The following is a 26,464-nucleotide window of genomic DNA, read 5'->3' on the forward strand; positions in this document are numbered from 1 at the left end:
AGGAAACTTGTAATTTTTCGGTGTAACTTAAACTTCTTTGGAAAACCCATCATCTCAAAACTATCAAATTTCCCCTAGGGATTGAAAAAAACCCTAAAACCCCAAACAACCCAGCTTTTCTATCCAGCTCCAGCCAGAGATAGTGAGGGAATGAAGTTTGCCTTCCTACTGAGTGGGCCCAGGGCTGGATCTCTGGCCAACTAATTATTTCATAATCTGCCAGGAAATTCTCTAGATCTCAAAGTATGCAAAGGATTGTCCCATCCAAGACAGAATGCCCTAGCTGAACAGCTTCGTATTCTTCATTGCACATACCAGGGGACTGTGAGTTTGTGCAGGTATTAAAAATGCACGTTGTAGCTGACTTGGAGTTACTTCTGCGGAGCAGTTCTATGGATGTGTCAAAAACCTCGGCTGTGCAGAGCTAGGGATCTCTGGCTATGCTTCTGCTCCAGCCAGCTGCACCCCGTTGTAACCTGGAGTCCCCAGATGGACCCTGGGGACACGGGAAGCAGCACATAGTGCTAGTGAAGATTGAAGATCCCTTTCAGCCACTGACAGGTTTCTGGACATTGTAAAGGATTTTCTATTCCTTTCATCTAGTCAACACCTTCAAGTGGAGGTTATGATTTGGCTCTGGGTACTTGTGTTGACAAGCTGTGCTTAGGCTCTGACTGAGCAGGCAGTATGTATTTTTTATATATATGTGTGTGTGTGTGTGTGTGTATATATATATATGTAGGCTTCTCTGCCTTTCTCAAAGTTGAAATTACATCCATAATTTTAATCAAAAATGCTAAACTTTCAAAAGGGAAGCTGTGGAAGAAAAATAAATGGAACCATACTTTTTATATAGATGAACATTGAATTCTGGAAAAACATGACATAAGGTAGGCAAGATATACAGATGCTTTAGTGGTGCAGTATGGAATTTAGGGAGTTGGTCCAGTTGTCCCTGGCTCTGAGCTGCAAAATGTTCCAAAAGATGCAGTGGTTGCTAAAGAAATGGTGGAAGTAAATTACATGATAATATGGAAAGTAATAGCCAAGTGACTTGGAGCAATTTTAATAGCCCATAAAAAAGTCTGGTTTGCTGCAGCCTACTTGGTAGTTATGTAAGTACCAAAAATACTGTTTATTATCTGAAATGCTGGGCTGGAGAACTGTTACTTTGTAGAAACAAGAGATTGTTAGCAGAGGCAGATTGTTCTGCTGGTGGTTATGTCATTTTAGATTACAATAGCGTCCTACTGAATGAAGGGAATTGCAGCACCTTTTCAAAGAATGATTTATCAAAAATAATCTTCAAAATTTAAATAAAATCTTTGTCTTCTTGATGACATGGCAAATCTGTTTTGACTTCAGGTAAAAGTATCCGAAGATCTGTTATGCAAATAGCTACTTTTATGTTACTGTAATTTTTTTCTGGTTTTACACACTGCCTGCCTTTTAAACTGTGCAGCTGATGTGCGCGCCAATGCTATTTCAGTGAAGATGTTCTACTCTGTTCTGTGTTTGCCACAGTACAGTGATGTGCCATAGATATAGGTGTGCCACCCACGGACGCAGCTCAGCCTTGATAAATGAGACCAGAACAGGCAGAGTTCGGTGTAGCTCTTGGCATCTGTTGAAGGTTTCGGTGCGGGGAACTAGGCAGATTCTTCTATCTCATCCAGAAGTAGATGTGCCTTCTCTGTTGGTACGATTCTCTTAATTCAGTGGTGACGTTGGCCCCAAATGTTCGGTTAATCTCACAGCTCTCGAAGTCCAGAGGCAAGGGTGTTGATGTGACTAAAGACGTTTCATTCAGAGCTGGTCAGGGCCATTCTGTGTTCCGTATGTTGCAATTGGCACCTGAGAAGAGAAGGATGCCAGGTGCCATTAGAGGGGTAACATCTAGTTACCAAAATGAATGACTTTGACAGGTAGAGATACCACAACTAGGAAACAAACTGTGCTTTTTAGAGCCCTGAGGAATATGAGCTCTTAAGCAATCATGGCCCCATTTTTCTGTATAAAATGATTGCTTAAAAGTTGACTGTAAGCTGTTTCTTGCTTGCAGTGTAAGGGTTGGGCCCAGCTGGCTGAAACCCACATGGTATTTCTTCATTGATTTAATTCCATTTTGGATCATCTCATGTATTGGAAGATCCTATACTTATATAGGGGGTAAATATAATCCAGATTGATTTATTTGGTCGTATTGATTGTTCTCACATCAGTATGAGACTGGTACATATGACTGACAAAGGCGGCTACTTAATTCCTGCAAGATCTCAGAGCAAATGTTTATAAAACATTATCTGTCTACAACGAAAGGACTGAAGATTTTTTGGCTTTTACATTAATAGAACGTCATATAAACTGGTTTACTTTTTTCTTTCATTTGTGTAAAGTATGCTGAAACCACATACGTGTGTATGCATACAAACACACAAAAGTCAAGAAAAGAACCAGCTACCAAAACTGGAATGCAAAGAGTGATTGCTCTGGTTGAAGCGCAGGCTTTGTGCAGATGTTTGATTGTACACATGGGACAGGCTTCATTCGAGATGAATAGACAGTACATAAAATGCACACTTTCCCTCCCCCGTTCCTCTTGTTTATCTGATTTCATAGAATGATTTTAATTAACCCCACAGAACTGCAGTAAACCACAGGAACAGTAAAGTTAACATCCAGAAACGCTACAAATAGAAAAATTGCTACATAGCTGTAAGGTTATGTTTTTCTTCTTTTGTGCCTGTAAACACATCTGTTCAAAGCTACATGTAAACTTACTTTCTTCTCTGTGCAGCTGAAATGCATAAAGAAATATCTTTCCTGAGGGGGGTAAAAAAAAAAAAAAAAGCAACACTTACTTCAAGGATTTGAGGAATTAGAGATACTTGGACAGTGAGGAGTATTGCACTTGCTCTGTGAACATCTCTAAGTTCTTCCAATGTGAGAGAAGTGCCTTCCACAGTAGTACTTCTATTTACTTTGTTATAGAATGTGAGAAACTATCTAATCTGAGGCTCTGTGTATATGTGTGTGCATACATATATATAAAAAATATACTCACATGTATTTTTGTCCTACTGAACAGATGCTGATATGGTGTGGGTTAGGTTTTATGGGCCAGCAGATCAGTGAAGCAGAGGTTGGGTGTTTTGTTGTGTGGTATGTAGTGCATAATAGCCCTAAGAATATGCCTACACTCAGATGTTCTGAGAACCCTGGTCCTCCTCATCCACTCGTGCTTGCCTGTGCTCGTCCCTTGTTGCAAGTGCTTGGAGTCTGCGGACCATCTACTTGAAGTGAGCTGAGTCCTGTTGACATTATGCACAAAGACAACACATGAAGTTTAGTCTAGTGAATTATCCTCGTGTTAATCTTCAAATGAAGTAGAATATTTTCCCTCTCCTCCCCACTCCCTTTTTATTTCTCCCTTTATTTCACTGTAGTAGATACATTTGATTCGGTTTTTAGGAGCAACAGCTTTTTTGAGAGGCCGGGTGGCGTGTTACGGCGGGGGGCAGGCAGAGAACAGGCAGCTGGCGAGCTGCTGCACGAGTGCTTGGGAGGGATGGGTCTGGGGGCTCAGCCTGTGGCTGTGTGGAGCCCAGCTCCGGTTGGGTGAAGCTCCATGGTGATGGCTCATCCTTGTGCTGTGCCAGGCCAGGGAGCAAGCTGGGCGTCGGTGGGGCTCTGCTCAGCTGGGTGAGAGAAACACTCAAGGGCTGGGTGGGCTGTGCCACCTGAGATTCTTCTGTAGCTCAGCTCTGCTGTATCATCTCAGGGAAAAGATTCTTCTTGCTATAAAACATCTGTTATTTGTGTGAGGTGTTTGGAGGAAGAAGACTATACCAATGACGTGTTTTACATCTTCATGTAGGAATAAATAAAGAGGGGTGGAAGGGAAAGGCAGGATTTTAACAAACCACTACAGCTTAATGCTTCTTAAGAGCCCAAACTGAAATAAAACAAAGTCTGTGTTTTATACAGTAAATGTTTGGCAGTTGTGCTTCTTCAGACTCAGTTAATTGTTGAATATTAGGCAGTTAAAAATTGTGCATCCTGTAGTTGCTAGATTATGTATTGCTAAATTTATGGTCTGAGTCTTTAGCGTAGAAAAGATATTCAAGTGCGTTAGGACTTCTAGTTATGCTGCTGGTAGACTTTTCAAGCCTAAACCCTAGGGTGGGCTTATTTCATGAGGGGGTTGCTCGTGAGTTACGTGGAACATGTCTTGGTTTCTTGCCCCAAAATGACTCCCAGTTTCTACAGAGGATAGGGTAAAATCTTGTTCAAATTATGATTATAGGGATTTGGCTGTGAAGAAGACTTCTCACAGCACAGAAAGTGTGTTACTAAGCAGCTGGATATTCTTGGCCATGACCATTTATGTAAAAGGATAATTTGTACATACCCTCCCTAAACTGCTGCATGCATATGCCTCATCCTAAAAAAACCCTTCTTTTCAAAAAGGGAATTGAGCACATGTCCATTTTCCACTGTCCTGTCTTTTTCCCTCTGTAATAACCTAATAATTCAGCCAGGACACAGCGTTCAATTGCACTTTTCTTCTCTGCGTAGAATGGAAAGCTTGACTGTATGAGGGCTAACACCCTCCAGAGAGAGTTAAGGACAATGCCGACCGATTAATGTCCAGGAGGTACAGGGGAGGGGGCAGCCACAGTGTTTCCTTTCATGCTGTTCCTCATGCACTGGAAATGTTTTGAGGATAAACCGATGTTTTGACATGAGATTTGCCTGCAGATCAGTATGCAGGTTGCCTGTGGTCCAACTGTTTTCATGAATCAGGAGAAAAACATCTAGGCATGTCCACTGTATGGGGAGGCAAGCCCCATAGCTTAGTACTTATATTATCCATAAGCATTTTATTTATTTTTGGTAAACAGCTGTCTTCTGTTTCAAATTAACGTCCTGACTGAGTCACTGATACAAATGTTAAACTATTTAGCATCAGGTTGCCAGCAGACAGCACGACAAGAAACAATGATAGGAGTGTTTCTGCCAACCACTCGCATTCAAGTATCTGATCAGAGCCCTATCACAGAGGCTGGGTCTTTGGATATTGTTCTCCAGGTTGAACATTCAGTGAGTGCTTGAGTATGGATACTAAAGGTTTTCTCAGTGGCAATAGTTTTTCAGATAATTTCAAGTTCAGCCAGCAATCGGTAAATCAGGGAAGTGGCTAACGTGGAAGAGAAAAACTGCCTAAAACCAGTCTCTGTTCCAAGCTAGGTATGTGAGTTTGGTCTGAGGGTTGTGTGTCTCTGATATGGGTGCTGTGATGTGTGCTGAAGTGCAGGGGCAAGAAATAATAAATGCAAATTAAATATTAATACTTGACTTTTGCATTCCTGGAAATATTGCTGGAGTCTACCAAGCTGCCATTGCCAAGGGAGAGCATAGCCAAGTGCCTTATGTCATATGTAATCTCCTGTCTTCTCAGATGTAGTTATTGTCTGCCCTCGTTCTTCTCTGGGTTCTTCTCTCAACCTGTTCTATTGAGAATAAAAGACTAGACATTTGGGCCCAATTCAGCAAAACACATAAGTACGTTTAATGCTTAAGTGCTTTTCTAGAGGAAGAAGTGTCTGATTTTCCCTCCAAAGCAGGGACATGGTCAGTTCCTTGGTGTTCTTGTCTTCACTGTAACCTCCTGACACTTTTGCACAGGGTCAGGGCTTTCCTGTGCATAACACTGGGAGAATCCAGTGCTGGTGTTGACTGGGTGGCAGTTGTGACTGCCAGCTGGTATAGTAGGTGCATGAAGGCAACTATCATCATGTCACAGAGTGAAAAACAATACTTTTCTAAAGTACATTAGACCTAATTCTAATGTACTGCATAGGAAAAATTTCACTGAAGTCAATTATGTTGCTTTAATTGTCATACTGCTGCAAATGAGGAAAGAATGAGGCCCAGCATGTGGCTAGCTGTAGCTTAGAAGATTTCTCGAAGAAAAAAGATTAACGGGTACAATGGCATTGCTGGAGGGGGGGGGGTGTGTGTGCAGGGGAGGAAAACTGGTAAATGTAAAAATAAAAAAAGGACTAAAACAGTATTTCAGCGCATAATCAATAGTGCTCTGACATGTGTTGGCAGGAATAGCATTGAGGTGACAAAGAATCCAGAGTAAATCAATCAAACAGCATGAACTCCCACTATCAATCAAAATCCAGCCTTTTTTCATTTCATGACCAAGCAATTGCATCGCTATTCCAAGTGCTTATTCTTCTGTCGTGTATGTTGCCTTAAGCAAATCAGCTCTGGGAACCCACTTGGGAGGAAAAAGAAAAAAGAAAAAAAAAACACCCTGGATTTTGTTAGAAGATTTATCCAAAGTCAATATTTATGAAGTCGTAACAGCCCAGGAGGAATCCATGCTGTTTTGGTACCACAAGCAGTGCCATTGCTTCCACAGTGTTTTTCAGAGTTTCACGCCTCTGAATCGGCAAATAACTTCACAAAGGCAGCTAATGTGCCACGGACTTGTCCAGACCATGTGTCTCATATTCGCTGCCCAGAAGGGTCAAAGCTCATGCTCAAGAACAATTCCCTCAGTATCATCCTGTTATTCTCACACTGCTTAGAAGGCTCAACTGTAGAGCTCCAGCACGGGGAGAAAAGCAGAATTTTGTGACGAGCGAGGAGGTGCAGAGCAAGAAGAACTGGTGTGTGGATTCCCCCTCTCCATCTCTGTGGTTATCTTGGCTGCAGAGCTCCTCTGCTGGAAGCTTCTAGCCCTGTGCTGCCCATTGTGGCAAGCTGTGCCGCATGTCTGCACTACAAGCACTGCTATTTATGCCTTCCCACCAATAAATCCCTGATTTAGGAGCATCTTGAGGGAGCTGGATGTTTATAACTACTCTTCCGCCCAGTATTTCCTATAACCTTTGTCTCAGAGCTGCTTTTCAGCTCGAATTCAGGACGTTTTGAGTCTTATTCATAGGTCTTTGCAACCATCCCTTTGCAGCCAGAGGAAATAAAGATGTCTTGGGCAAAGATGATCGGTGATTGGGCATCTGCAGTTTCTAACCTGTGAAAGATGCTGAAGTCCATGGTTTTCTCCAACGTCCAAGAGTTGAGTTCTTACCTCTTTTCCATGGCAGTATTAAGCATTAATAGCCTTGCTGCTGAGCACAGTGGCTTGCTTCCCGGCAGCTTGGTTCTGAATGGCTGGGGCACCCTTTGCTCCCGCTTGTCACGGGATATCTAGCTGGTCACTAAGAAGTTTCTAACCAGTATTTTGGTCTAAATCTCCAGTTATTTAACAGTTGTCAATAGAGCTACAGCTGTGCATGACTCTCTGTGGAGGAAGTTAGGTTTTAAACAAACAGTTCAGATGTCCCAGCTCTGGAGGCAGGCGGGCCCGTTTGGAGAATGCCTCTCCGATGGCAGACAGGCTGCCCCCAACGTTGTGCCAAGTCACTCTCCGTTTGTAAATATTAGAATGTGTTGTAGTTACAGATGTAGTAAAAGAAAGAAGGTTTAAATTATACAGCTGAGAAACAACAAAGGAAAATAAATGTAAACCAGCACGCGCTGTGTGTGCTGTAGGTCTGCAGTCTTGTTATTAGATAGTAAAGATAAGAAACACAAGCTAAAAAGGCCACTCGGTTGAATGACTCTGATGTTTTCCAAAACGCATGTTTTTGCCTCACCTAAATCTATGTAACATTCTGCTTGTCTTTCATTTTTTCTGCTGTGTAGAGGGTGTTTGAAAAGGAAAACTTAAGCAGGAAACATGTAGACAGGTTATTTGACACAAACTTTATAATACTAGCTCTAAGGGACTAAAGGTGATTAGCAAAAGGCAGTAGAAAAAAAAAAGTAGAAAAAAAAAAGAACTACTGAGGGATTTATATGTGGCATGGTAGTAAGGACAAGGGACACAGCCTGTGTAGTTGCATATGATCTGGCTGGCGCTTTACCCAGAATGTGGAGAAGTTCTCCAGTGTGTCCAAAGAAAAACAGTTGGTATGGAGGAGGAAGGGGGAAGTCTTTTTTTGTTTGGCTAGAAAGTGAGCTTGCCCTGCTGTGCTGTTACGGAGTTTTCCTTAGGAGTGAAGTAGTGGTACCGCAGCCCAGAGCTCCTGCAGGTCCCAGGGAAGGGCCACCCCTGGAACTCGCCCTCACGTGCAAAGCAGGATAAGCATAAAACAGGCATGTTCTCCCATTTCTGTAATGTGACATATTAATTGAAAACCTTTCCATCTTCTATGCATCTCTACTGTTCTCAGGCAAGGATCTGATAGGGGTGATTGACCCTAGAAGTGGGGAAAGGCATAGACAGGGGACATAAAACGGAGGCTTTCCTGAGCACAGTTTTTGGGTGCAAACTACAAAACTACTGTTAGGATGGCTAAGCTGCAACTGAGCTGGCTATTTTTCTTTTCCTTTGGTGTCACGTACTCTTTCTGCTAAGTACTTGTGCCTAAAGAGTAACAGATCTAGGGGTGAAGCGAAAACTTGTAAAACCACACTGACTGTCTTCAGGCCAGCAACTCATGTCTCCATTTTAAAATCTTTTTCTCTGTTTGCTTTTGCTTTTTGCGATAGTGTGTCTGTCGCCACTCCCCCCTCCCCCGCCCCAATCTCAAAATCTAATGCTTGTATAAAAGGCACTTTCCAAGGCTTAACTGTGCCACTGACCTGTGCTGGACATGTTGCAAATCTGACATTGTCTTCTGTATACTAGGCAGCAGATTTCTAACTCTTTGCAATGTTGACGCCTGCTCTCACAAAGAGAAGGAAATGAAGCAGAAAGATCCCACTGCGACAATTAGTGGCTCACAGAGAAGTATTGAAACAAATAATAAGTGGCTGGAACAATTCAAGGGAGGGAAACTCTACCTTCCTACTCTACCACAATCTGATCTTCTTTCTCAGGTTCTCTCCCTCCTTATCCCAATGGGGATTTTCACACACTTTCATTCCCACTGTTAGTGCAAGATGACTCTTCATGACTAGGGAGCAGCGGTTCAGTACTGCAGGGCAGACCCATGTCCTACCCTGTTACCTGTTTGCCAGTCTTATCATTTTATGCTGTAATCTAGTCTGAATTGTCAAAGCTGCACTAATGTCTTGTTTCCAGGCTGCTGTAACCCAAAGAATTTTAATGAAACTACCTGAAATAGATTCCTGTTCTTTCACTGAGGCAGCTGGCCAAAGAAGCAGCTCGTGGGCAGGGAAGTCTTTAAGCTTTGGAAGTAAAAATACCCCAATACCCCTTGCACCTCAAACCTGAATCTTTGTAGCTTTTGCTGGGTATGTGACACTGGTGGCTATCCTGGCCCTCACGTGAGGAGACAAGATGTGGCTCGATCACCACGTGCTGAACAAATGATCAAGTAGATTGATTCCTGTCCACACCAGATCTTTCTTTGCTTGGTGAGTTGATACCTCCCTCAAATGCATTATTTTCGCGTGCATCTTCTGCTAGCAAATTAAAACTTTAAACAAGCATCTCCTTTGTGGATTACTAAAATCACATTTAGAGTCCTACTGAATGTTGTTTTCTTTAAAGCTTTTATGTTTTACTCTCTATTTGAAAGGATGGTGCCAGTTCACAATCCCTTCAACAACCATCTCTTGGAAAAGAGCAGCCAATAGCCTGAGTATATTGTGGGGTTTTTTTTCTTAAATAGCCGCATTTGTTACGTGAGACCGTGAAAGACTTCAGATAACATGGCAACATAATGAGAAGGGGAGACTCCTAGCTCTGCAATTGTTCAGAACAAATGGAGTGTCAGCTGCTCTGATGCATGGATAAGGTGTGGGAAGGATGACTCCTCTCAGCAGCATGACAACTTCCTCTTGCACTGCTGGGAAAACGTGGGGTGTGCTGTTCCGGACAGTTCATCAGCAAGGAGAGGAGGAGGTGGAGGGATGGTAGGTAGGACTGTGTGTTAGCCCTTGGGAAGGAGCAATCATTCTGAAAGTCAAATAGAAGAGAGAGATTAGGGAAATTAGAGTAAAGGCAGCCAAAGAGACAGGAAGGGTAAACAGTGACAAGTGTATGTTCCTTGGCTTTTCAGAAGGCCTCTTGTCTCTGCTTTAATGTACCGAGGCTTCAGCTCTTCTGATGCTATTAGCACCCGGCTGCTCCGTCCTCTGGGACCTCCAGGTAGAGGCTAATGCTGCTCAGCTTCCCTTACTGTAGAAGGGAGTCCTCCTCCCCCTGTGGGCTGGTGGAGTTTAGTAGCTAGTTCAGACTGGTACAGGTTAAATAACCTTTCCCTGTTATCAGGAGTTAGGAACTGTCTCAAGCAGAGCAATCCCACCATATTGGCTAAGCGCATTAATTGATTTATTAATACCAAAGTACTTAGGTCTTTGCTCTTGAAAAGGAACTCGTCTCTGGTCCATCTGGCCACAGTCGCAGCTCTCCCAGCAGCAAACAGTAGCTGTATAATTGGCAGAGTAGATGAAGTAGAACATCTACTCTGTAGCAGAGATTAGAACTAAAACACTGTAATTTGCCAGAGCTGTTCTTGCCCACGTGCTACCTGGCTTAGCAATTAGTCACTTATTTATGTACTTCATTAGAGCGTGGCCAGAATAGCGCAGCATTTGCTTCCTGCTAGATTGTCTACCGCTGCCAAACAAGCTTCAGTCCAGCTTGTGAAGCGCAGATACAGGTTTACCTGATACCAAACCACAGCATAACTCAGGAGGGACCGGGGGAATTCTTTCTAGATTAAATCTGTGGTTTCCAAACCACTTTACTTACTACAAGTGAGACCTCGATCTCTGAGGTAGCATAGCTACTCTCCTCTGTGGTGTTATAATGGAGCCTTTCTTTGCCTGTGAGAATTCTCTTAACATCCAGCTGCATACAGCTGTCTTTTTACAACCAAGAGCTACCGCGGTGCCCACAAAGCATCTGAAGCTGCTTGTGAGTGCTGCGCTGTGGCAGCTGCCTCCTCAACGTGCAGGGAAAAGTAAGTTTTCTGCAGCAGATCTTTTGCTTAGAGCCTGTTGCTACACGTGGGCTTGGGAAGGGAGTGGTGACTTTGGTGCAACGCACAGCACAAGCAACACATCGTCTTTTACTGGTTTGGCTGGGTTCAAGTGTAATCGAGGCCAAAATGTTGCCAAGAAAAAGCAATGAATTTTGCTGTGCTTTAAAGCAAATGGGTTCACCTGCTTGGGTCAGTTCCAGCAGGAGAATAATAGTTTTAGTTGTTTGTTTGGTTTTTTTTTTTTTAAAAACCCACCATAAAACTAAATGTTGCAATGAACTGTTGCTAGTTGCTATCTGATTCTAAGGTTGGGAGCTCATGCTGGACATTTTATTGTGCTGTTCAATAAATGTGCCCTTAGGGATCTTTGGTCCAGTACACTTAATATAAAGCAGGAACAGAGAGGCAAATCCAATTTTTTCTTCAGATGCTGCCTCAAAAGCTATTGAGGAGAGATCCTTCCCATATACGCTTGCCTGTGGCGTGCTTTTGACAGTACCAGCGTATCGCTGTTGCGGGCTTGGTTTCAAACCTCAGACTTTGGGGCAAATACCGGCAGGAATGGTGCATTATCTTCTCGTTGTGTTTTGGGTAGGAGCAGGTGGCCTTCACCAGCCAGCGCCAGGCAGCTGCTGCTCATCCTCCTCTTGCTGTCCCATTGGGTCCGAGGGAGCGGTGTGTGTGTGGGGGGTGTTGGTGCCCCCACAAACGGCGTAGGGCTGTGCCAGGTGCAGAAATGCTATGGAGTGAAATACGGGGGGCTAAGGGTGGTGGTGGGGGGGGACCTTCAGCGCACCTGGGGGCGGTGGGGACGGACACGGGCGGGCGCACGGGGCGCAGGTGCCGCCGTGGCTGCGCTCCCCGAGGCGGGCGTGGCGGTGAGCGGGGGGCGCAGGCGCCGCCTTGCCCCCTGCACCCCCGCGGGAGGCTACGCTGCGCCTGCCCCCTCACCCCCCTGGGCAGGCGGGGAGGCCGGGCCGGGCGGGCTCCGCCGCCAGGTGGCAGCAGTCGCGGGCCGCCGTGGCCGTTGCGCGGGCGGCAGGCGGGAGCGAGGGGGAGAGGCTGTCCCTCAGCCCCGGAGCCGCCGGGAACCTGCCTCGGGTCCTGCGGCGGGGCGCCCTGCAGCCGCGCTCCGGCATTCCCGGCGGAGGGGCCGCCGCCTCCCATGCGCCGGAGGCCGTGCGGCTGCCAGCCCTCTCGCCCCCCGCCGCACGGAGACCGCCTCGTCGCGGGGCCACCGGACGGGACGTGCGGCGCGGAGCGGAGCGGTGAGGCGAGGCCAGGCCCGGTCGACCCCGCGGCGGCGGCGCCCTGAGGAGGGACCCCCGCGCCAGGTGGGCGGCGGGCGGGCTGGGCGCCTGGCGGGGGGAGCGGGGAGAGGCCGGCCGGGCGGCGGCGGCGCGGTGTGCGGGCAGCGCCCGGGGCTCGGGGCCGCGGCGGGGGCGGCTCCGCGCTGGTTCGCGTTGGAAGCCGCGGCCCGCGGAGCTCTCGCTGCCTCCTGGCCCCAGAGCGCCTCGCGCGCTGCCCCTCGCCTGGCGTTGGCTGCCGCAGTGGCCATTTCAGCGCCGCTTCCCTCGCACGCTGGCTGCCCCGGGGCTGCGCCCGGCGGGCTGCGCGGAGCTGTGTGCCTCGGCGTCCCACCAGCAGCGGCAACTGCACGTAGCTGAGCTGGATCCAGCGGTCTGCGTGAGAGCGAAGGAAAGGAGCGGCTTTTCCTCACGGAGGACCGTGCGGCAGCGGCCGGGCCGGGCCGGGCGGGCTCCCCTCAGGCGCCCGGCGGCGCGGGAGCTGTTCAGGGCACCGCCGCAGCCCCGGCCCAGCTCGCTCGGGCTTTCCCCCTCCTGCTACAGGCTTCTCCTTTTTTTCTGCTGTCAGTGCGTCCACACTTCTGTGTTTGATAGTCCTTGACACGTTCCTTGTTAGCTTGTCCAAACGTGGAGGTTTTTCTGTGCTAGGAGCACAAACGGTGTGGAAAAGCTGGCAGCGGTGAGTTCCGCGGGTCAGTGTAGTGTGTGGCAAAACTCATTCCTCCTGCTGCTGTTCAGTCTGATGCTCTTCAATCCTTCTAAAGGGAATTATGCTTGTTCTCTATCTCTGTGCTCTTCCAGGACTGTATCATTTTGTTACTCTCTACCTCTGCTATCCCTTATTTCAAGGTAAAGAATTCTTAGCTTTTTAGTCGCTTCCCCTGTGGGAGTTCTTCTCTCTCTTTCTTGCCAGTGTTCATTCCCCTTTTCCATATTTTTTCATTCTTTCATACTTTTTTGATCAAAGGATCAGCAAAACTAAGAGTTACATTTGAGATTCCAGTGCAGCGTGGGCAGCGTAGCAGCACGGTGGTGTCTGCTGGCAGAGGCGACAGATGTAACTCAGTGCATCGGTGATGCAAATAGCCAACAAAAGTAATACAAGGATTTGTAACTCACTGTGTGGTCATTTGTTGATGAATTGGTGTGGTTTATTTTTTTAATCAAAACTGACTAAGTAACTAGTTGTTACTAGCTCAATACAAGTGTGTAATGCCATGGACTAAATAGTTGCCTAATGGGCTCTGGATATTCTGTCGGTGTCCTGTACGTGTTTCTCCTGTCTCCTGTGGCAAGAGCAGGAACTGGAACTAGCCCACGTTTGCCTGAGTTTAGGGCTGTTTGTGGAACTGCCAATGCACTCTCACCAACTTGATCTATCAAGCTGTAGCTTGCCAACTTGGGCTTGCTCCTGGTATAAAATTAGTGGTGATCTACTGGTTGATGTGATTTCCACCCGTTCAGTATCATCAGAGGTTTAAAATGAAATTTGATACTTCTGAAATTCATTAGACAGCTGTAATTCTTGATGCTTTCTTTTCCATCACCTCTCTCCCAGAGAATCTGGTGGGACAATGGAGTTAAGTAGACTAGGAGGAAAGACTGTCTTTCAAGGAGAGAAGTGCTGTAGAATGAGAATTTTTAGCAAAGTTAGAAATAAGGGGTCAGCTGGTTTGGGTTATCATAGAGAAGCCTTCAAAGTGAACGTAGGTAGGAAACATGGATTATTTGTCATAACTGCGCCCTGACCATAGCTTGTAAGGTTTTATTTAGGAGCAGGGCCAATCCTAGGTCTTGCTGATGATGACACTAATCTGAAACAGCTCAGCTGGAATTGAAGGAGCAACTTCTGATTCCTAACTAACTCTCAGAAGCACTTGGGGGTGTTGTATATCTTTTCAGGCTTCATACAACAGGTTTATTGCAGATAATTAATTAGGCAGCTGATAGGCAGTGATGATGCGTACGATCGCAGTATAAAAAACTTCGCTTTTGCTGTAGAACAAACTGGATGACTGTGCCAGGCAAACATGCATTAAACGGAGCCTGAAAGCAAAACAAAACTGAACAGAATCATCTTGGATGAACTGGATTGGCCCGAGTGGTTGATTCTGTGCAGACAATGGCAGCAGAAAAGCTGGTTTTGTACATTGTAGTCTCAGTTCTCTGTGATGTGACATCAGATGTGTGATATTCAGACCATTCACAGTGGCAGCTGTACTGAAAACGGAGGCGAAGAAGTGCTGGTCAGGCACTTTGTAACGACACTTTAGATTTTTATTTCTTTTTTTTTTTTTTTTTTTTTTACTTTAAAACTCAGGTTTGTCATCTACAGTTAAGTGCAGTCAGTGTAAAGATTTCTATGGGCTTTGCATTGTTCTGTTAGAGAAAATTAAGATTTGATGGTTAAGCACTTAAAAAACCAGGAAACTCCAAAGTCAGTCATGCATAAGTAATTTGTACTGTGTCCCCTGTAGTGTTGTATGATCATAACAGGCTTCAGTTTTAGAAGGCTGTGGTTTTTTTGCAAGTAGGAGCGAAGTAAGAGAGGAAAACTTACTGTATCGCACCAGCTTCTTAAATAGCTTGGACCTTGATAGTAGCACTTCTACCACTGTAGATAGCCAAAGCATTTTGTAGCTTTCAATCGTGAAATGCTTCCGATGGTCCGAGTGCTTCCTGGAGAGTGTTCCATGAAAAGTCTTGTTCCCTTAAGTAGGTACATATACAGTTCAGTTGTTAGTTCTTTTGTTTTCATAAAGCAGCTTAACCTGATATAAATGCAGCTTGGAGGATGAATCAGGTAATTGTAAAGCTAATTAATTCAGTTATGGATATGTGTGGCTTAAATATGTGATCCATGGGCATGATTGCATTGTTAATGCGTAGTAGATTAAGTAAAAGTGGATTATTGTATGTTTTGCATTTAAGTAACTTCCCTTGCATTTGGGATACTATGTTACACTAGAAAATTCTATTTATGTATATTAGATTTTCAGGGAGAATGCATGGTCTAGTACTTCATATAGAAGATTAATTAGGAAGATGTTAAGGAGATATAAATGAAGAAGGCGGATTAACAGAGTGATCTGATGGGCATTGAATTTGGCCACATATCTTAATCTGTATAAAGGGAGCATAGCTGGAACTGTGTGCTTCAGTGTTGCCTCGTACATTTTTTTAATTTTGCTTTGTTCTTTGTGTTAGTGACAATAGCATACAATTTCTGTAATTTAAAAGAACTTGGTTATCTCCTGGAATGTTCTGTACCACCCATTTTTCTTTTGGGGACTCACACATCAAATTTGTGTAGCTTTTCCCTGCAGGGTTATGGCATTCCCAGGGGTGGGTCAGTGTTCACAATTTTGGTTGCTGTTAAACAATCAGCACTTGCCAACACCATCTGCAGACTTCCTTTACATATTTTTTAAATGGTAGTACTAAGTGTTAGATGTGGAGCTTCTTGGCAGGAACTGTTCTTGCACTAGAAATACTCTGATGTTGATATGATCTCAGCATGATCCTTGTGAGAGAAAGTGGTCTTATCTGTTTGTTAGGTGATACTTGTGTGAGTTGCTGGAATGTGGGCTTCTGTTTTCAACGCTACCATTGACCTGCTGTGTGCTACTGATCAAGTCTTATTGGCATCTTGCTCCATTTCCTTTATCTCTGAACAAGGTATGATAAACACAGGATATTGGCCAACTTAAATTTCCTGAAGACAATTCGCATGCAAACTGCTTTACGCTCAAAAAAAATTAAAAATGCACCCGAATACAAATACTTATTGTATATAAGCAAAACCAAATTATGTAGTATGTGCCTCATAGGTTTATTACCGTTTTTCTTCACATCAAAGCTTAAGAACTTGCTTGTTGGCTATTTCACATCAGATAGCTGCTGCTACCTGGCATCCCCCTTCAGTATTTATTTTGGTCCTGGTTTTGGAATTTCCCTTCACAGGAAGATTCCATACTCCTTATATGGAAAAATTTATTCTAAAAAATGACTTTTTTTTCCATTGGTTCTGTAGATTCTTTTCTCATTAAGTGCAAGAGCCACTATCTCTTTTCTTTAAAGCTCTGATCTAAGGGCCAATAAAGTCAAGGAAAAGGTTATCAGTAACTTCAGTGGCTTTTGGATCAAGGCATTCCCATGTGATGTGCTCTTGTCATTGGAAAGAATGACCACTGGTTTCAGCCATGAAATCTCAGTGGCACTTTAAACCACCGTTTTAAAGCCTATCTGTTGATACGCCTGCATTCACTTGTAAGGAACTTGTGTGTCTCCTGGTTTTACAAGCAGGCAGTGCTTCTTATTTCTTTAGTGGGACTAGCGCTGAGTCTGAACTGTGGTAAAAGCTCGTTCTTTCTCGCAGGATGACAGAACACATGAATGCAACTGTTCGCAGGCGTTGGGTCATATTTTTCATTTGCATTAATTGGTTGGTGTTAAACATGAAAATTTTCAAGTGTTGATGTGAGCGATCTTGGAGTTTAGCCCTGCCTAAAGTGTGGAGCCCTCCTTTTCTCAAACATTTTTCCATTTCATCACTTCAGCACAACTGACTATGAAACAGAAATCAAAATGAAACTCTCTTGCAGCACAAATGGGGAATACCCTACAACGTAAGGATTATGAGTTTTGATGAACACAGAATCAAATAAAAAAGTTATAAGAATGTATTTATAAAAGGACCAGGGAAGGGAGTCTTTATCAGCACAGATATATTTAGCGCCTTCATCTGATTTGTGGAAAAGAATAGCTAAGCTTCAGAGATCTGGAAATAAATTTTACTGATCAGGTGGTGACCTTTAGCAGAGTCACAGAAGCTATATTTGTTGTCCAACGGTAGTTTGTTAGTGTGCAGTACTGCCTCATGGAGTGTTTGGGAATCAGGAGCTAGGACTGCCCTAGAATCATCAGATTGGCTTACAAATCCTGAAATGCTAAAATGAATATATCTGAATTTATGTTTTTGGATCCTTTAGAGTTCGCAGTCTTTTCTTTGACAGTATGAGAGCTTGTTCTTTTAGCGGGAGTTCCTGGAACTGGGGCCTTTGGGGGACTCTTTGGGTACCAAAAAATGGTGTTTAAATTACAGGACTTGGTAGGTAAAATTGAACCCTTTGCAGATGACCCTCTTGTTCATAACTGTGATCCTGTATTCCTCTTCTTTTAAAACTGCTATAAACTCACAAGTTATACAAAGCTATATGTGATTTAATGTAGAGAGAAATACAGTTCTTCAGAAAACTACCTTTTTTCCCTCCATTTTTGTTGATTTCACTTTGCTTACTCTAATTGTGGGTGTTTTTTTTCTGTAACCTCAAACTTCTTAAAATATTACAATAAATAAGAGGATACTCCCTTTTTGTTAAATTCAAGGGCTAACTGTTGTAACAGCAGAAGTTTCAACTTCTGAACTTTCTTTATCTGTGTGTGCCTGTGGGTTGTATTGACCTCTTCTTGTACAGGAATGAAGTTTAGCAGAGAAACCTGGTAGCAAGCAGAACCTGTCCAAATTTGTTTCTGTCAATGCAGAAGCAGGGCTGATGTGGCATCTTGGACCCTGCTTGCCCACAAGGTGGGGCAAGCTCTGTCCTTGGTGACTGCATGGCCTAGTGAGAGAAAAGAATGGCAACGCTACCCAAAGTTAAATGTTTGTTGGGAGCCTGAGGATACTGTTTTTTGCATTAGATTGCATAGATGTAGTGTGGTTTCCTGCACCTTGTCTTCAATGTGAGTCACGATACCCAAGTTGAAATGTGTTTTCTCTGCTTTTGTTTTGGGAGAGGAAGGATAAAGAAGCCCTTTTAAAAAGCCCGTTTTCATGAAAGCTGCTGCTTGGTGAAGAACATGTGCTAAGCCTGGCCTTGCTGGATCAGCACTTGTGTTCCATGCTCACATATATCCATCCTACTCCTCCAGGAGAAAAACGTCAATTAGATACTTGAATAACCTATGACTAACATCTGTAATCCTGAATCTAGCAGATTCTCCTGATACTCTATTTGGATTAGTTAGAGAGAAGTGCATGGAAGGACAAACCTATCTCTGAATGGCAAATTCAGCGAAACTGTTGACAGTAATCTTGACAGTAAATGTTGACTTGGAAAGTTTTCAGATGTCCTGGATTTTTTTCCATGGCAAAGGTGATTGCTGTAGTCCTGGCTTGGTAACATCAGGCTGCTATTAGTTGGTTGTATATTACACTTGTATTTTTGTTTGGTTATTTTTATCTAAAACATGCAGTTTCTACGAAAGTAAAAAGAAGAAATGATTTTGCTTATCAGATTGGCAAAGACAAGCAAGAGCCTGTCCAATCCCACCCTGCGTAATTACAATAAAATGACATCCCATGACACAAGCTACCCAAAAGGGTGATAAATTAAATGGGATGGATGCAATTACTTGAATCTGGCAGCAATGAAAGCTCTATCTCATTTGCTTGTAGTTCCATGGAGCTACATTCACTGGGGAAGTGCGGGTGGAACAGTGGGCAAACCTTGCACATCTTCAGGGTCTGTACGTGGAATTTAAGCACTTAACTAGAACAGCACAGGAATAAGGATTTAAAAGAATGGAGTGTGTTAACCATTAACTGTTGGCATTGTTCAGCTTTGATGGCCCAGGAAATACTGTTCATGTGTTGAAACATGGGGGTTAAGGCAGGATGACAGTTTGGATTATTTAATTTATTTTTTTTTTTTTGCTAGTGATAAGCATCCATTAGAAACACAATTTCCAAAATTTCTTTACTACTTCAGACAGATTGTACTTGTTAATACATATTGCACATCAAAAAGACCCTTTCCTTTCTTACACCCACCCCCACGCCCCCTCCCCCAGTTCAGGGGTTTGCTGACATTGGTGTTATGGAGTTTGGAGTACTTTTGTTGCTTCTTATAGGAATGTTTATAATTTTGCAGGATCAGATACAGAGTTATTTCTTAGGCACTGACAGTGCTGCTGTAATTAGTTGTCATAAAGCTGTCCCTTCTGCCTGTATCTGTTGCTGGCCAAACTCATCACACCAGGGCTGAATGCAGAGTGTTGGTTTGTGAGCATGTTTAAAATTTAAATAATGATAATTAACGATATTTTAAACAAGAAAAAAAAATCTCTGTGTGGTTTTGAATTATGAGGGCATGAAAGGACTAAAATGTCTTTGCTGCTTTCATACTGTTAGAATTGGACAGAAACTGATCTGACTTCTTTTGAACCATGCTGCTTGTGATTAAATTGTGATTGTTTCTACTGCTTTGAAATGGAAGAGGGGGAAAAAGTGTTTCCAAATGTATCTTGCTGGCAACTGAGGGTTCAGAAAGGTAGGGTTTGTTTGTTTCTGCTTCTTGCTTTACTGTTTTCCTAAAGTTAATGTTAGAAGGGCTTTTGAAAACTGGGATTTTCAAAATTCCTGTTTACTCAGACCGTACAGATTTTATGCGTAAAGGAGGAAACAGTGTCAAGCAGTGCCCAAAGAGTAATTACATTAAAGTTGCATTCCTTTCGGCAAGTCTTCACCTACCTCCAACAGTGAGTACTCACGTAGAAGATTGTGAGTCACCGTGTAACACCCTACTTTTCTGACTTTAAGCAGCATGCACAACAGCGGTAGGCTCCGGTTTAAAATACCTCCAAACCTACAAAACCTGGTCACATTTCTTTAAAGATCACTGCTGATATCCCATGCTGTGCCTGTGGCATAGGGACTATTTAAAGCAGCAATTGAAGTCCACAGTGCTGGAGGAGCTGCTCAGTTTTCTTTGCCAGCCCTTTGTAATTGGCTGTTCTTGTTGTCTTGCAAATTGAGAAGGTCTCTCATTCACATGTTAAGTCCCCATTTTTCAGTTTGTAGGCACATGGCTATTTTGCCTGCAGCATTAAGTGATGTCAGGTGAAGCTCGGTGCACCATAACAACCTGCCCTCAAGCACATACAAGTTTAGGTTCTACTGCCAAGAGGTGACCTTTGATTTCTTTTTACCTGATGCAGTAAGGGCCCTATTCAGAATTCCTCACTGTCACTTAGGCAAAGTCCCAGCCACTTGAATAGGTTTGCTTGAGCAAGAATGATTACAAAAGTTCCCTAAGCATGGTGTGATGATGGCAGAGGTTTCTGCATTGTAGATGAGTTTGGCATTTATTGTGGTCAGAAAAGAGAAGTGAAAGGTGAGTTGGATTTTATTGTGACTTGCAAGGCTGCCAACTCTGAAACTACTGTTGCTGCTAAATACTGTTTCTAAGCTACATCTGATCAACAGAGGTAGTCAGCAAAGATGTTTATGTGTTAAAATGTTTGTTATATATAGGCAGAAAATAATACTTTAATCTGAAGTCATCACTGATTTTAGATACAGCCAGAAGGCTGTGTATGTTGTCAGCGGGTAGACCTGAACCGTGGTAGTTGTGCTTTCCTGCTCTTGGTATCCTCCTAATCCAGCTGTGCCGTTGAGTTGTGAGGTGCAGGGTCCTTCAAAACCAGGTGTGATAATTTTGCCCAACCTGCTGTGTTGCAAGATGGGGTTGCAAATAGGCTGGCTTGTCCTGAGTAGTGTATGGCTAGATGGGGAGGCAGGATACTGTCACCTTATTACTATGCTGTGACTAACCGTATTGCTGGTTTCTGCTGTTTTGCTAAGAAGGGGATTTCCATTAACTTGCCTTTCTTTGCAAGCCCATGCAGGAGTTGTAGACTCCTGTAGTATTCTGTAGTAAAAGTATAGTATTTCTTACTGGGCTTTCTCTTCAACCTTTCTGGCTTTTGCAAATATGAGGGTGGGTACTCATACGTGTCAGCTCCAGTGAATGACTTTGCAAGTCAATTCATTTTTTTCAAAGTCAGATTATACAGTAACGTCTTAAACCTACTGTCAGGCAAACTTCTCTTGAAAGCAGTGGCAGATTTACTTACAGGCTGAGAAAAACTCAGGGCTAGAACCTGACCTGGAAAGGGTGACTGGAAGTCAAAAAGGAATACAGTCTTCCTGACTCATGAGTTTAGATTTCTGCATAATGCAATTAACAAGGGTGACAAGGATTTTTGGGGATTCTTTGGGGTTAGTATCTTTTATCTGTCAACCATAAACTCGTACTTCACAGGCCACTGGACAGCATCTGCCAAACTATGTATTTCCTAATAGGGAGATTTTATTCTGTAGCAAGTGGAATGTTTCAACTTTGCTGCTCAGTGATTGATAGCCTGAGATTCCTTGAATGTATGATTATCTTTGTGCTTTTGTGTCAAGGGCTGGCATCTCCTGTAGGAGTGTAATAGTTTATGCAGTTTACATTAAATGGACTGAAATACTAACTGTCATCTAGACCACCAGAGCACGAGGCATAGCAGCAAGACAAGATTTGTAGCATGTCTAAAATCCCTTTCAAACCGACAGGATAAGAATAAACTGCTCCCAATCCCCACCCTTAAAGCATCTTGCGGTTCAGTTTTAACATGCAGGAGGCTGAAGGGTTCACCACATGGAGGTATGATTGATACAAGCGTTAGGATATTTCTAGAAGTCTGAACCAAGCCTGAGCTGAATAAGGACTTCAGGAAAATTATATTCAGTAGCTTCAGTCTCAAGGGGTAGAACTGAGTCCATAAATTGTTTCTGGGTTTCTGAACATATGAATTTTACATTTGTTCTGCTGTCACTAATCATACTGAATCTTCATTTCTCTTTCTTAAAAAGACACAAAGATACTGTTGTTTGTCATCCTTACCAATTAAAACTGGGTAATTTAGCATTTTCCTTTTTATCCCCATAAAGAAGCGATGCATCTCTGCAAATGTAGCCCTTTAAATGGTAAAGCCTTAACAGCACAGTTGGCATCTGATGCTACTATCTTGGTTGCCTGTCCAGTTCTGTGACTGAACTTTTTGTAAGATTCTGTGTAGATCAAGCCCAGAGGATAAGGATATTCAGTGTCTATGCTGTTGTGCTGGAACCCTCATCTAAATATTATTGTGGATGAAAGCTAAATAGAACTCTGTGAAACAGTGTGTTCTCCGAGTTACACCTGTATTTATTTGCATGCAGAATTTAATATTTGAAATGATTTACAAGACCAGTTATTGTCATTCTTCCAGTTGGCTGTTGGAGATCCATTGATAATTTTTTGTTTCATGTTAAGTTTAATTTCCTGGTATTCCTTTTCAAAATTATGAAAGAAATATTAATTTCACAGTGCTCTTGTAAGACCTCTCGTTAGACCTATTATCATCATTATGTAGGAACATAAAAGAAAACCATAAATCTTCAAATTCCTTTGTTGTGTTTCTGTACCAGTATGTGGGGAGCCTCACATCAGAGAGGATGTTAATGAGGAATAAGTTAAAATTTCATCATTCTTATAGTATTATTTAATAAAGTAATTTAAACAAGCTTTTATAACTAGTTCATCTCAAGATGTTTCAGGAGCCTGGACTCTGAAAATCACAATGCAAGACACATAAGCTACGTAGTGAGCTGTGTTTCCGTCCATGATCTAGCAGTTGTTACCTGTACTGCCTCTTAAAAATGAAGTGCCCAAGTCTTGCTAATAGGTATATGACATTTCCTTCAGAACAGACCCAAGCAGTTGCTTTGTTATGTTTTATTCAACAAAGGCATGTTCAGGATTTATCTGAATGCCACAGAATCACAGCAGTATTTGTTTTGGACATCACTTATTTTTCAGCGGTCCCTAAAGCATATCTCCATGTGGGTTCCTGAGAAGCTTCTACATCCTTACATCTGGCCACTAGCCAGCTGAAACCCTGTGTGGCTTTCATATTGTGCACCTATTTAGAAGGTGTTTAGTGCCAGAATTCTCCCAGATAATAGAGGAAATTGAATCTTTGAGCTTTTAAGAAGATGGTACACCCCCGCCTCCTCCCCACCCCCCATGGCCACTACAGTACAGTGGCTTAAAGTCATTGCCCAGTTCTTTCATGCCAGCTTGGCTGCAGCAGTGCTGTTACCTGGGCAGCACTAGTCACTAGTGGAGCTCAGTTCAGGTGGGAATTGCATGATGGAAAAAAGAAATCTTTTCTTTTTTTTTTTTTTTGGCCAAAATAAACTGCAGGAGAGGACCAAAGGGAAGAGGATCTTCATCAGGTTTAATGTTTATTATGAAAGCCCTGGTCACTTTTTTTGGACACTGGTTAGTACAAAATGTACATCAGTAGATAGTTGCTGTTGTTTTTCCCTCCAGTTATGGCAGTATTGAAATGTATGTTGAAACACTTGTCCTTGAAAACTTGTGTAGAAAAGGATTTGATGAGTTATTTTGGGATTTGTGCCCACATTAATCTCCATTAGAGAGAGCAGAGGAAGCCAGTGGTCTGCAGTGCAGCACTGTGTTGAATCACGGTAGTCGAGTCGTTGGGCCACCAGACCTCCTTCCTTTGCTGCCATAGTGCACACGAGAGAGAGACTTGTTTGGCTTTGGCCTGGCATACCCATTTATAAATATATTTTCTGTGTAAGTAGATGAGTTAATAAACTGACACTGAATTGCCTTGCTTTTACCTGTAGTAACAAACAGGTTTGGTTGCTGGTTCTTGTTTAATTTTTATTTTTTGTTTTATTTTTATGCTTCTTCTGTATCAAAGTCCCATTCAAGGCTTGAGGGAATGCCAGCCTTTCTTTAGAATGCTTAACCCAAACCAGAGAACTATGTAACAGGCAGAGAAATCTCCGAAGTTCCCTGGGAATGATTTTTATCCCATTTATAGTTCTGTACACATACAGTAATGCTGAAGAAGCCCTTGGAGTCACTGTAGCCAAAGCTTGGAATTGAGCCCCAAAGATCTTCAATGGATGCCTGTGTTATATTTATAGACACATGTTCCAGTTGGTATCTGTTGTGCTGCATAGGGTTTTACTTCAGAAAAGTAAGCATCTCCGACAATAGTGGCTACGAGTAGCTACCCAGAAGAGAAATATTCAGCCAATCTTGACAAGACTGTGTTCCCTCTGGTAACTTGGATGATCTAAGGACTAAGGCGGCTGCCATTAGAGGTTGCCTAACAAGTTTGAAAAGTAGTTTGGTTTGACGTTTGGAGTGTAACTGTACAGATACAGCTTTACCACTTGTCTGCTCTGGAAAAAAAAAAAATGAGGATTCTCAGAAAGCATTGTTACTTGGAGATACTACTTATGCAGGGAGGTATTTCCTCCACTGACACTCCAAAGAAAATATTTTGTTTCTGAATAACCAAGCAAAGATTTCAAGTCCCCGTTGCACGCTCTCCTCCCTGTTGTGTTTTAACACCAGTTCCCCAAGCACCTCAGAAATCTTGCAAGCAAGAATATTTTTTTTTCTTCCTTAGAAAATCACAGCCATGAAGTATAGGATTTTTGTGTTGTTAGGAATGCTTCTGTGTGTTCACAGAGCACTGCTGGCTCTTTATGCTATCCTGTTAGTGTGACTCAGCACTAATTTAGAGAACGGGCAGCTTCCCATCAGGTCTATTTGTGTTGGAGCTATGCAGGGAGTTAGTTGTGCCAGGCTAATAATACATACCTCTATTTGCCAGTAAGTGAAATGTTTATTTCAAAGGTTACCTTGTCACCAGGAGCACTGGATCTTCACCTATGTATGCTGCTGAATGTTGTTTATTATTCAGGGCAAAAAATTTATTCTCTGAAGCACAGCCTACTATATTTTGTTCCATTTTTTATGTGGAGGTTATTGATGCTTGGGCATGTATTTTCAATGTTTATTGAACAGTGTGAAAGTTAATTCTTACAGTAAGCGGTTTAAAAAATGATAAAAAGACTTATGTTCTGGCAGACAGAGGTTCTCATTAAACAGACAACTGAAAACCAATGTTTCCTCTTTGCAAAAGGAATCTATCTTCTAACTGCACAGTAATAATGTAATATACATGATTTTTCACTTGATGAGGGGTGTCTCCCAGCTGTGTTACCAAGAAATAGCTGATTATACTGCTGAAATATGTTGTGTGTTACTTTCCTTGTACATGTGCCTTCAATTAGCTTTGCTGAAATATTTGTTTCTATGACCTTTTCGAATAGGATGTCTTACAATTCTCTGACTGAGGCTGGTGGGACCTTAGGTTTTGTGCAGAAGGTGGGGTAGGTCCTCAGATGTAAACTCCAGTTAAACACTGCTGGAAGCCTGTGTTTTGGAGAAACTCAGACTATGGTTGAAAGTTGGAAGCTTTTCCTTGATTTCAGAGACACACCTTGTGTTCTGAGAACAGCTTTTATTAAGCTTAAGTCGTGAAAGGAGTGTGAGAATAGTTCTTTTTCTTTGACGTATTTAAAGGTGAGGAAATTAGTATGGCTAAAAGAGGCTCTAAGAAATTTCTATTCCTAGTTGCTCTGAAATGCAGTCATACGCTTTGCAATATTAACATTGTTAAGACTTTTACTAAACAAATGTACTTGGAGACTAATGTTTTGTAAATATTACTTCTTTCAATTAAATATTTCTAGCATTTTAACTACCGGTCACAGCAGACAGTTTGACCTGAGCCTCCATAACATGGAGGGTGCCTCAAATCTGAATCTAACCCACCACTCTAGCTACTTACCCTTGGTAGAAAAGTATCTAGAACAGTAACTGGTTGAAGATACATTTATGCTCTTATTGCTCCTTTTGTAGGCCAGACTGTAGCTATTTAATCATAGCAGAGGTCACACGAGTCTGTTTCTCTTGCTTGTCATAGCAATGAAGGATTCACCTATATTTTGCATTGGTGCTTATAGGGATGGCAGGTGTTTCTACCTGACCTTTTAGACTGTTAATCATTCTTTTTTCCCTTATCTTTCAATATCAATAATCAGATTAATGTTGATCAGTATTATGGAAGGTTAAGAAGGATTGTTTTATGAAAAGGGTCTTTAACATGTAATCTCCCTCTCCCTCTTCTATATGCAGTCCCTTCTACATCCTTGGTTTGGAGTACTCAGATTATAGCAAAAATGTTCTTTAAAAGGAGAGCAAAATTTATTTAAATATATGGAACATGTCTTATCAGAAGAGGTGATGGTTTCTAACATGTAGAGCTGTGATGAGTAGCACCTTTCATGGTTTTCAAATGCTGAAACTGCCAGAACTTTTTTCAGTTCTCTGAGCTGGTTAAGTGTGGAACAGGCTGCTCTTAATGGTTGTGTGTGCAATGAGTATTAGTGGATCTGTGAGCAAAGGAAATTTGCAG

General features: G+C 42.8%; 1 protein-coding gene across 2 annotated transcripts in view; it reads left to right on the top strand.

Moving 5' to 3' along the window:
- The first annotated feature begins 12,177 nt into the window (after positions 1–12,177).
- The window catches only part of THSD4 (thrombospondin type 1 domain containing 4), a 320,405-nt gene continuing 306,118 nt past the window's right edge, over positions 12,178–26,464 (top strand). Inside the window, exon 1 of one of the 2 annotated variants that reach the window (XM_080396118.1) lies at positions 12,178–12,313. The gene's annotated coding sequence lies outside the window, so the exon portion shown is untranslated. Of the gene's footprint in view, positions 12,314–12,505; positions 12,979–26,464 lie in introns of those variants that run through there. The other variant, XM_080396119.1, reaches the window with a different exon arrangement.

This window comes from Falco punctatus, assembly GCF_963210335.1.
Source record: "Falco punctatus genome assembly, chromosome: 7".
Classification (NCBI taxonomy): Eukaryota; Metazoa; Chordata; class Aves; order Falconiformes; family Falconidae; genus Falco; species Falco punctatus.